Genomic DNA, 12,809 nt, shown 5'->3' with positions numbered 1-12,809 from the left:
TTTACCAATAACGAGTTTACACTAAAGAATTCTTACGAATTGGCCACTTTCCTTTTCCACTGACCAATATCCGAGTCTTATTTTTTATGTAGTTTTGATATTAAATCTATTTTTACTGATCTGCCTTTGGACGAAACTATATTTGTTTGCCATTAGTATATCAGGGAATTGATATTTGTAATCGTGTGAGACAATCTGTTTTTAAGGAGGTATTAACACTTTGTCCTTGTTCTTTTCAATGAAAATTTGTATAAACGAGTTAATGGGGTTGAGATGGGTTCACCATTAGGACCCATAGTGGTGAACATTTTTCTTTTCTACCATGAGAAAACGTGGCTAGACGGATGTCCGTCAAATTTTAACCCATTTTATATTGGCGGTATGTGGATGACACTCTAGTACTATTTAAAGCTAATGAATGTGCGTTGAAATTCTTAGAATACCTCAACAGACAGCATAAAAACATTTCCTTCACACTAGAGACGGAGAAAAATAATCAACTTTCTTTTTTAGATTAAGCGATTTCGAAAAGCAATGGTAAACTTTTTTCTATTTTCTGCTTTGCAGCCCTTTCAGGTTTGGGAACAAGCCTTTTTAAGTTTCAGTCATATCAGATACATGATCAGTGCTATAAAGACCCTTACTCACAGAGCTTTTTGTCTGTCATCTACCTACGCCCATTTTCATAGTGAAGTAACTTTTTTGATGAAATATTTTGTGAATAGAGGATTTAGTGCACATTTGTTTGATAAACTGGTGTATTATTTTCCTGAACTATAGATACCAACCCAAACAGTGTTCCCCTACAGTGAACATGAAGGTAGCCTACTTAACTTTGCCTTATCAAGGAAAGATTTCAGCAAAATAGAACAAAATTTGTTTAAGAGTTTATCAAAATTTTACCCTAGTATAGATTTTCGTTTGGTTCACCTTAGTTCTTTCAAAGTTGGGTCTTTCTTTCGGTTTAAGGACTCTCTGCCAGTTGACTTGCGTTCGTCGGTAGTTTACTTATTCCCCTGCCCTAGTTGCCAGACAGGGTATATTGGCAGTACATTCCTTGCCTTCAACACACGCACCCCCGAACTGATGGGTTAGTCTGGCAGAACAGGTTTAGGCTTCAGTCACCACCTTATTCAGGTGTGAGGAATACAAGTGTTCAGTGTGATACCCGTCTTAAAGGTGAATATTTTAAAATACTTGATAGTTGCTCTATGACATGGTAAGGATCTTAGAGTCCTTGTATATTAAATTGCATAAGCCCCAACTTAAGAATATCATCCTACCCCTTAAACATAGCTTAATTCTCTTATTTACTACTGCTGTATCTTTTAAGCACTTTTTTATTTACATATAAGTAATCTTAATAATTTTATCATTTTAGACCACTGAAGATGATATTAAGGAAATGTCGAAATGTCGGTTAATAAAATCCATTGTGTACATCACGACATTTTGTTTGCTTTTCCTGCTGAACACATTATTAAAAATACATCGATACAAATGAATGCACTTGGACAACCAGCCAGATGTCAGCTTGCAAAATGTTAAGGCTCTTCTCTTCTCAGTCGAAAATGTATAGGTTTGTAATATGAATCCTGGAATATAATCTCTCGAGTCACAGTTATTTTTTTTTTTTTAATAACAACACAGAGGAAGGAAAAACAAATGAATAAAAACAAATCCATGCACCAGATTGCTGGTGTCCGCTGTTCATAAAATATCTGTAACAGTTAGACTTGAACAACAATAGGTTGAAGTCTGGAGGGAAACATCTCTGGGGAAGCGAGTTCCAGCGAGATGCAGTTCGGGGAATGAAAGAATTCTGATAGACAGAAGTTCTGCAGTATGGCTGAGTGACATTCCAGTCATGAGCGCTGCCAGCTGCCCGTGTAGCACGAGGGAAGGCATGGAGAGGTGGCAGCATGGACGCAACTTCGTCTGAGCATTTGCTATAGAAATATCTGTAAAATAACGCAAGGGAGGCAACATTCCTTCTTACTTGTAGGGGAGGTAGTTTATTAGTAATAGCAGGGATATTAATAATTCTAACAGCTTTGTTCTGAATTTTGTCTACTTGTTTTAATGCAATCTCTCCACATCTGCTCCACAAGGGTGAGCAGTATTCAAGCTGAGAGTGCACATGACTCTTATAAATTATAACTAACTGCTCGTCAGTGAAGAAGTTAAGGACTCTGTACAATAATCCAAGTTTCTTTGAGGCGGTTTTAGCAAGTGATCTAACATAAGAGGTCCAGCTGAGGGCACTGTTAAGTTAGACGCCAAGAATTTCAATACTTTTGGCAATGGGAAGATTTGTAGCATTGAAGGTAATATACGATTCTGGCAATACCTGCCTATTAGTAAATTGTATATATTTTGTTTTATTAGCATTAAATGAGACGAGGTTGTTTTGTCCCCATTCACTGATGGTGGATAAGTCTTGATTTAAGGAGATGGCTGTACTGAGATGAGAGTTAGAGATATTGGACTTTGCAAATGGATGTCTGAGTGTCAGTGAACTATGAAGTGTTGAATCATCTGCATATGAATGGATGGGATTGTGGTTGACAGATAAAAGATCATTAATATGAACGAGGAACAGGGTTGGTGCCAGAACTGATCCTTGCGGCACGCCGGCATTAACTGAGTGGAAAGTGGAATATACATCATCTACTTTTACTCTTATTTTTCTATTGCTGAGATAGGAAATCAAAGGAACAAAAGAGTTTAGTCCATAGCAAGGGAGTTTGGACAACAGGGAACTGTGCCACACTCTGTCGAAAGCTTTAGAAATATCCAGGGCTACTGAATGAGTTTCACCATGTAGGTCAACTGATTGATGGATGGTATGAGTTAGGAGATTGAGTATGTCAATGGTGGATCTCTCTTGGCGAAAACCATATTGTCTATCACTAATTAAGTTGTTGGATTGAAGACGTTTAACTATGTACTTATTAATTACAATTTCAAAAACCTTACCAAGAGAAGATGTGACAGCAATTGGTCTGTAATCAGAGGGGTCAGAGGAACTTCCTTTCTCTGGAATTTGGTGGATATTGGCTTCTTTCCACAAATTAGGGAATGAAGAAGTACGTATGCATAGTCTGAATAATTTTGCAAGAACAGAGGCAAGTTCAGGGGAACACTTTCTCAAAACAATTGGCGGAGTTCCATCTGGGCCTAGAGCTTTGTTGGTAGGTAAATCTTCTATTATTAGCAGGAAAAACATTAAGTTACCTCTTCGAATACGAAAACCATATTGTGTCTACCATTGTTTCTGCATCTCCAGCTCTGTTTCGATGACCCATGCTCACAGAGTAACTGCCTTACAGCCACAGTGTTAACCATCACATAACAAAAGCCAAACCTAAGCTGAATGAAATCATACTCATAGAGTGACTGCTTCACAGGCAGTGTTATCCCTAACACGAAGCCAATCCTAAGCTGAATGTAGTCATTCTCTCACCGTGACTACTTTACAGGGACAGTGTTAACCCTGAGATAACACGGAACCAGTCCTAAGTCGAATGTAATCATACTCGTAGAGTCACTGCTTTAATGGCTCAATGGTAACCCACAGATAACACAAAACCAATCCTAAACTAAATGTAATCATATTCATACAGTGACCGCTTTACAAGAATAGTGTTAACCCTTAGATAACACAAAGCCAGTCTTAAGCTGAATGTAATCACACTCATAGGGTGAGGAAGGACAAAGCAAGGAGAGTGAGGATCTTCCAGAACCTCTAGTTCCTCCTGCAAAACAAATGTAAGTTAGGACAGGGAATAGATCCTGCATGTGTCTGAGAATCCCACCCAAGTACACTAAAGAAGTATTCTTTGCTGAAGGCGTATCGAGGGATGTATGAGGGGGTTGTCACAAGGTAAACATCCTCGCAACGTCCCAAAAATGCCATGATACATGGTTCCTTGGCCATATTAAGACAAGTGTATTTAACGGAGGAGAGATATTTATATATTTTTCTTGTTTTGAGAATTGCAGGATTAGATATAACCTCCATTGATCGCTTCACTACAAGGGTGCATGCCACTCTGAATACCATCGCTTAGTGACGGAAGGCATTGAACAAAGTCGATGTCACCGTATTGAAGAATTTAAGAGATTCAGCCGAGAAGGGAAAAACACAGAAACAAAGCAAAAGCAAAATAGTATCCGTTTGTAGTATGATTCGGCAAGATCCCATTCTGAAACTTTGAATTGTTTTAAATAACCAGTAAAAAAAAACTATATCCGTAAAACTTCATTTCGTCCAATTTAATATGGTAGTTTTAACACTACAAACGGATACTATTTTGCTTTTGCTTTGTTTCTGTGTTAAAACTTTTTCCTGTGAAAAAAATACAGGTTCTCTCTTCATTCTGACTTGCCGTAAGTGTTTGGGATAGATTAAAAGCATCTACTTGCCCGAGTGCCAGGGGGTTAACTCATCCTCTTGATGCCCACAGTGGGGGCGGAGGGACGTTGGTTACAAGATTGTGACAACGTGAGTTAACTTTTACCTGGTCGTGGTGTAGTGGTATGCTGCCTGGCTCTCACCTGAGAGTCCCGGGTTCGATTCCCGGCATATTGGTAATTTCTCTGATGCTGAAGTCTTGTTGCAGGTTATTTCCTATAACTTTGTAACAAAGACAAAAATGAGGGTCTAAACCCTTCCAATAGCAATTTACATACTAACACCACATCCTAATGTTAATTTATTTTTACAACTCGTCATTGAAGATACAGACAGATTAATTCAATACAAATTTTAAAAGGCAGAGTTTACTTGTATGGTATGTGAGGAGGAGGACAGGTTTTGTGGGTTACCAAAATGTAATTAGAAATAAATATGTAAAATTCACCTCATTAACGTTATAAAACAGACTATTTATGAAACTGCGAGGAAAGAACTTAACAGCTATGGTAAGAGAGAGAGAGAGAGAGACTTTGAAGTCCAGGCACATTAGAGGAAAGTACTCAGTAGCCAGGGTAGCTGTAAAGCCATGTAAGCCAGGCAATGTACTGCACACTCACCCACAAAAGTCTTTTTTTTCGAACCCCATAAATGTGAGAGCATATTTGTCGAACCTGCAGGGAGACTCACGCGTATCTGGGAACAGTGTCAGTTGGGGTTGGGGGTATTGGGAATGGAGGGGGTGGTGCAGTAGTAGAATTATATGCTGCAGTCATGTTATTGTCTAGCTTTTCCTGCTCTTGGCTTTCCTCTATGAAAACAATGGAGATGGAAAGGGATAATGAAATTTATTATATATTACTACAGTACATGCTGAAACAGACTTGTACCTTATAGAAAATCAAGTTGAGCTGCAACAGGGAGGTTCCTCCTGCCCTCCCCGAACACTCCCCGTCCACCATAATACTGCCTTGGTTCCCACCACCTGACTCCATTTCCTTGGGCAGCTGTATAGCACATAGTTGACAAAACATCTATCTATCTATCTATATCCCGACGCCCTAATCCCGCAAAGGGTGGCCGCAGACAAAACGCCTCCAAGTCACTCTGTCACCCACCATTTGACTACCCTCCCCCCAGCTCACCCCCCCTCCCTCATATACCTCTCTACTCCATCCCTCCACCTCATCCTCGGTCTACCCCTCCCTTTCCCTCCCTCCACCTCACCTACATACACCCTCTTAGTCAGTCTTTCATTCTCCATTCTCTTCACATGTCCAAACCACCTCAGTGTATTTCTCCTAATCTTCTCAACCACATCCACATCTACCCCAAAACGCTCCTTCACTTCTTCATTCGTCAACCTGTCCCTCCACGTCACTCCACATGCTCCTCTCAAGTAATTCATTTTCACTGCTCTCAGTCTTGACTTGCTCCCCTCTTGCAAGGACCACGCCTCGCTTCCATACGTCAGGGTAGGGATCACAACACCATCATGCAGTGACTTCTTAACTTCCATACTCACCTCCCTATTTCTCATCACTGCTTTCAGTGAACCAACAACCTTACTTCCCTGCTGTACCCTTTCACGCACTTCATCCCCCAAAGTTCCATCCTTACTCATCACACTACCCAAGTACTTCAATGCACTCACATTCTCCATATCCTCACCATCCAACCTCACTGTGCGTTCTGTGACTTCATTCCTCTCAAACACCATAACTTTACTTTTGTTTACATTAACTTTCAGATTCCTCCTCCTACACGCTGCCCCAAATTCATTCATCAAACCTTGCAACTCCCATTCATCTTCACTCAACAATACTGTATCATCAGCAAACAGCAACACCGGAATCTTCCAAATCTCACCCTCATTCATTAGAGCCACCCCCACATCCACTGCCCTACATTGCACCTCCTTTACAACCCCATCCATGTATATATTAAACAGCCATGGAGACATCACACAACCCTGTTTCAGTCCCACATTGAGATCAAAGAACTCACTCAGCTCACCATTCACTCGCACCGTAGCCCTAGTTCCCTCGTATATACTCTTCACAGCACTCAACAATTTCCCCTCCACTCCATATATTCTTAATACCTTCCACATACCTCGCCTATCTATTCTGTCATAAGCTTTCTCCAAGTCCATGAAGGCAGCATACACTTTCCTTCCCTTCTCTAGATACTTCTCCACTAAACATCTTATAACAAATATCTGATCTACACACCCTTTTCCCTTCCTAAATCCCCCTTGTTCTTCTCCAACTAGCTCCTCTGTCATATGCCTAACTCTATCAATGAGTATTCTACCATATATTTTACCAGTCACACTAAGAAGGCAAATACCCTTATGGTTACCACATACTTCTCTCTCCCCTTTTCCTTTGTATAAAGGAACAATTATACCTGATTTCCAGTCGTCTGGAACCCTTCCCTCTTCCCAAGCCAATCTACACAACTTCCATATCCACTCCACAACAATCTCACCTACATACCTAAGCATTTCACCACACACTCCATCAATTCCTGGGGCCTTTCCCAACTTAATCTTCATCGCTTCCACTACTTTTGCCCTACTGATCTCTTCCTCCTTCCTCTCATCTCTTCTTCTCCCAGCCATTCCCCAACCACTTATACTCACCCTGCTCTCACTCTCTACATTCAACAAATCCTCAAAGTGCTCTTTCCATCTCCTCAATTTCTCTCTTTTCTCCACCAACAATCTATTATTCCTGTCTTTCACTCCTCTACTATTTCCCCTTTCACACTGCCTTACTTTCTTTACCTCCTTCCAAAACAATTTCTTACTCTCCCTCCATTTCACACTCAGATTCCTCCCAAGCTCTTCATCCACTTTCTTCTTACTCTCCTTCACCAGTCTCTTAACCTCCCTTCTCCTGCTCACATATACCTCTATCTTCTCTTTCTCATCTTCTCCCCTACCTCTACTCACTAACCATTCATTATATGCCTTCTCCTTTTGTTCTACAGCTCGTTTCACCTCATCATTCTACCATGCTGTCCCTTGCACACCCTTGCATCTCCTCCTCACTCCACAAACCACCTCACACGCTGCGCCTATCTCTTCCGTGAATATCTTACATACGTCTTCCATCCCTTCCATCTGCTCTAGCTCATACCTTCCCAATCTTTCTTCCACTATGCTCTTCTACTTTGTCATTTTCTCACTATCTTGCAATTTCTCCACTCTTCTCACAGGAGCTGCTTCCTCCTGTCTTCCCCTTCGTCTCCTCAACCACTTTCTTTGCAGCTCTACCTTGGCCATCACTAAGTGATGGTCCGAGACTCCATTCCCCCACCCTCTCCACACTCTTGCATCCAACACTTGTTTTCTCATTCGCTCATCCACACACACGTAGTCTATCATTGCCTTTCGTTCAACAAGTTCACCATCCATCCTCCTCATTACTCTCCATGTATACCGGTGGATCATCTTATGACGAAAGTAGGTGTTGGCTATTGCCAACCCCTTACAAGCACAGATGTCCACCAAAGCACTACCATTCCCATCTACTTCAGCTGGCACACCCCACTGACCAACCACTCCATCCACTCGTACATTCCCAACTTTGCCATTCATGTCTCCAATCAACAGCACTCTCTCGCTCCTCTCAAACTTGTCCATATATGGTTCTTCTCTCGCCCAAAACTCATCTTTCACTCTTGCCACTCGATCCTCTGTTGGAGCATACACACATACAATCACCCATGCTTGTATACCTACTTTCATCCTCACCCATACAATCCTTGCACTAACTGTTCCATACTCTCTTATATTCTCCTTCCACTTCTTGCTTATCATCAGACATACTCCCTCTCTTGCCCTCTCATTCTCATTGACTCCAGCACATATACCTAAACCATATTCAAATTCTCTCACCCTTTCACCCCTGCCATTTAGTTTCAGTCAATCCACATATATCCACTTTTGCATCCTCAAGCACCTGAACAATCTCTCTCTCTCTTTCACTTCATCATTCACTCCTCTCACATTCCATGTTTCCACCCTCAGAATGTCCTTTGTCCATTCCTTAGTCGTCAACGTATGGTCCGTCCGGGTCCGAGGCACTTTATTCGCTTTTTTAGTTAGTTCTTTTTACGGGGTGGGGCACTAACCCACCACCAACCCTCGTACGACAAGCAGGGATACTGGGTGGAGTATTCTTGAAGCCCCCCTACCCCCAGGGGAAAAACATTACAACATAATAACAAAACAAAGACTTGTCGGTTCACATGTCTGTAATATGAGACGATGTAGCAGAACTTTATTTTGTGGCGACATCTGAAACCTTTACAGTAGTTAAGTGTCAGACCACCTATTAACCAGAAACAGTGCAGGTTGGTGATGGTGGGGAGTCTAAACTCTGGTATAGACTCAGTATATTTTTGTTATGTAAGGAAAATGAAGACCAAGGATTATATATATGACAGACAGTCAAATCATTATATATATATATATATATATATATATATATATATATATATATATATATATATATATATATATATATATATTCGAGTTTACACTCTCCACCACCACCAACTTGCATTGTTTCTGGTTAATAGGTGGTTTGACAATTACTGTAAGGTTTCAGGTGTCGCCACAAAATAAGGTTCTGCTACATCGTCTCATATTACAAACATGTGAACCAATAAGGCAATGTTTGTTTTGTTATTATGTCGTAATGTTTTGTCAACTATGTGCTATACAGCTGCCCAAGGAAATGTAGTCAGGTGGTGGGAATCAAGGCAGTATTATGGTGGACGGGGACTGTGCGGGGAGGGCAGGAGGAACCTCTATTACAGCCTCTAAGGTGGCCAGCAAAATCGTGCGACCTTAATCCCATAGAGAACCGATGGGTAATTATGTGTCGCAACTGGGATATTGGTGAGCAACCCATTAGGCAAGCTTTGGAAATTCATGCTCAGGAGGTTTGGGAACGTATTAGACGTCGTCCTAGTGTTTGTTTGAATCTTGTCCAGTCAGTGCTAAACAGATTAGATGAGGTCGTTTCTGCACACGGTGGCTGGACATCGTATTAGAAGCATAGTTCATGTTGGATAGGCAATTATGGAAACAACTTTGTGTAACTCACCACAGTGTAATACATGTTTTATCCTACTAATGCTTTTCCTTTGATACTGCTGCAGGTCATAGCATTTTGTCAGGTGTAGAAAACCTCAACCTATATGGAGTAATATTCAGATATATAAATGTTTGCCTTGTAAGCATTCTGACTAATCACATGGTAATTTCTACATTTCCTGACTATAATATAAAATACTATTTATTTCTGACGTTGACTGGAGGCACTGCATTCATTGGGAGACAGCATAGCAAATGCATTATTCTCCATTACTGTTAATTTTTTTTGAGAAATGTGAGTTTCATATTAAATTTACTATAACCGTAAAATAGAATAAATTGCAAGATTATAAATTGTTTACTTATTCCTTTTTTACTGAAATAACTGGGGGAAGATTAGTAAACATATATATCAGTGCATGAATACTGAATATAATGAAAAGTTAAACGCTGCTTTACTTATAATATGATTACATGACAAACACATTTTGGACCATTATGCCAAAATTTGACGTAGGTTTTGTCTCTGCACTACTTGGGAAACAACATAACTATGGGTGGTCAGTTTCCACAAGCAGTGCATGGGAGATATTTTGAAATACCTGAATACTAGGCATTAATTCCTATTAACCAGCAGTGTAAAACACTGAGAGTTTGATTATGACTACCTTTTTGTGCCACGGTAATCGTAAAATGAATCTATATTATAATCAACAGCCATGGCTCCCTTACTTCGTGACTTTGCCGGACAATTGTGGTGCTTACACCTTCCTTCACCATGCTTCTTCACAATGCGTCACATCTGTGGTCTATACCAGAGTTTAGACTCCCCACCATGACCAACCTGCACTGTTTCTGGTTAATAGGTGGTTTGACACATAACTACTGTAAAGGTTTCAGATGTCGCCACAAAATGAAGTTCTGCTACATCGTCTCATATTACAGACATGTGAACCGACAAGTCTTTGTTTTGTTATTATGTTGTAATGTTTTGTCAACTATGTGCTATACAGCTGCCCAAGGAAATGGAGTCTGGTGGTGGGAACCAAGGTAGTATTATGGTGGACGGGGAGTGTGCGGGGAGGGCAGGAGGAACCTCCCTGTTGCAGCTCAACTTGATTTTCTATAAGTTGCATGTCTGTTTTAGCATGTACTGTAGTAATATATAATAAATTTCATTATTCCTTTCCATCTCCATTGTTTTCATAGAACAAAGCCAAGAGCAGGAAAAGCTACACAATACCATGACTGCAGCATATAATTCGCCCACTACTGCACCACTCCCTCCATCCGCAATACCCTCAACCCCACTGACACTGTTCCCAGATACGCGTGAGTCTCCTTGCAGGTTCGACAAACCTGCTCGCACATTTATGGGGTTCGAAAAAAAGACTTTTGTGGGTGAGTGTACAATCGGCATCCAAAGTCCTCACTGATATGTGGCTAAGTAAAGTCATCAGTGTCGGATGCTTCGGGTTCACCACTCTGACTTTCAGTGTTTGTTGAGAAAGAAGCATATGAAGCGAAAGGATATTTGGTGCAGACTGTACATCATGCTTATCTTATTCTTGCTTTTCCCAGACAATTTAATTCATCTAAAGACACGATCCAAGAAGTGAAGTGGTTATTGAAGGCTTAATTTCTTTCCTGTCATTCAAAACACCTCCCATAATCCAAATATAATCCACTAGAGGCAGTAATAATGATATAAATATGACGTCATCGTAACTGACCATTTTAGCTCGTGGTAAAATTGCCATCCTTCCAGTATAAATATGGTGCTAGTCACTAAGATGTGGAAAAAATATGGTGCCACAGCGTTCTTATTTTGCCTCCGAGATGTAACAAAATATAAGCAGTAGAATATGATGCTGGACACCAAGAGGTGGTGAGGAAATATATGATCCTGTAGCAATATCTTATTCTGCCTCTGAGCTGTTAGAAGATATAAACACTAAATTATGGTGTTAGTCCCGAAGACGTGCCATGGAAAGATGCACAGCCATAACACTGTCTACTTCTATCAGTGAGCTACGTGAGATAGGCTGAAAAAAAAAGAAAAAAAGACCATGTTAACGTGGACGAATCATAGGAATAGAGATCTCACCAGCCAGTGTAGCAGGGAAGCCTTCATAGCTGATACCGAGCTTGAGCACCTCTGAACATTCGAATAAAATGCGAGGAAAGACTGCATACGTCTGGTTGTCCATCTCACCGTGAAGCTTACTCAGGACCTGTGGAAATGTTGATCTTAAGTATGTGAACATAACACAGCCACCTCCCCTTATAACAAGATGGAAATCCGAGGACCTTCCCTACTGTGACGAAATGAGTGATATGGCCGTTTGCAGCAGAGTAGGTCACAGTTATATTGTTTCGTATTGGGTGAGGTTTTGTAGGTTATGTCTGGGTGGCAATTTTTTTTTTTTTTGGAAAATAATGAAAACACAATAAATTTGTTGATCAACAAAACATAAAGAGTTAATCCACTCACATTCAGCGTAATGTGCCTAAACTAACCGTAAGGCAACGTAACAGTACTCGTAAGCTAGCTAATGAGAGACCAATATTAAGTACCATGTCACTTACATTCCTGTTTACAGAAGGTCCGCTGAGAGGACGGCAATATTCATTCCTGCCTAATATTATATCGTAAAATTAACCCAGTCTCGGCAGTAGTTGGTAATGATAATAATTTAGATATTTTCTCTATAAGTCATTCTTCACTCGGCTGTCAATGTGTAGCGAATTATGCGTGAAGGTAAGAGCTCATTCAGTTAGATACAACTTAGATCCTTCAGTACAATGACGTTTATATACTGTAACCTTGGTAACATTAGACGATTTTATTAAACTCTGGAAGGATCTCGGGTTGTATGAAGATGGCATTCTAACCCCTCCAGTTGGAAGTTAGCTTATCCTGAATGCAGAGAACGGAAGATTATAGAAAGAAAACTGAACAAAACTGACATTATATACATTTTCTCTCTATCATCTATTGGTAGACGCCCTAATCCCGTAAGGGATGGCCACAAACAAATCGCCTCCATGTCGCCCTGTCCTCCGCCATTTCACTGCCCTGATCTCAACTTACACCCCCCTCTCTCATATACCTCTCCACTCCATCCCTCCATCTCACCCTTTGCTTCCCCTCCCCCTCTCCCCCTCCACGTCACTCACATACACTCTCCTCGTCAGTCTCTTGCTCTCGATCCTCTCCACATGGCCAAACCACCTCAGTGTGTATCTCCTAACTCTTCCTATCTTATCCACATCCAC

The 12,809-nt window shown here is 40.8% G+C and overlaps 1 long non-coding RNA gene across 1 annotated transcript in view; it reads right to left on the bottom strand.

Moving 5' to 3' along the window:
• LOC145395430 (uncharacterized) overlaps positions 1 to 11,761 on the bottom strand; it is a 29,629-nt gene extending 17,868 nt beyond the window's left edge. Inside the window, exon 1 of the long non-coding RNA XR_013896613.1 lies at positions 11,638 to 11,761. This is a non-coding gene — a long non-coding RNA (uncharacterized LOC145395430). The remainder of the gene's footprint in view (positions 1 to 11,637) is intronic.
• Positions 11,762 to 12,809: the final 1,048 nt, after the last annotated feature.

This window comes from Coenobita brevimanus, chromosome 31, assembly GCF_032717465.1.
Source record: "Coenobita brevimanus isolate Jiangsu-jjx chromosome 31, ASM3271746v2, whole genome shotgun sequence".
NCBI lineage: Eukaryota > Metazoa > Arthropoda > Malacostraca > Decapoda > Coenobitidae > Coenobita > Coenobita brevimanus.
This window is presented reverse-complemented; position numbering and strand designations above follow the sequence as displayed.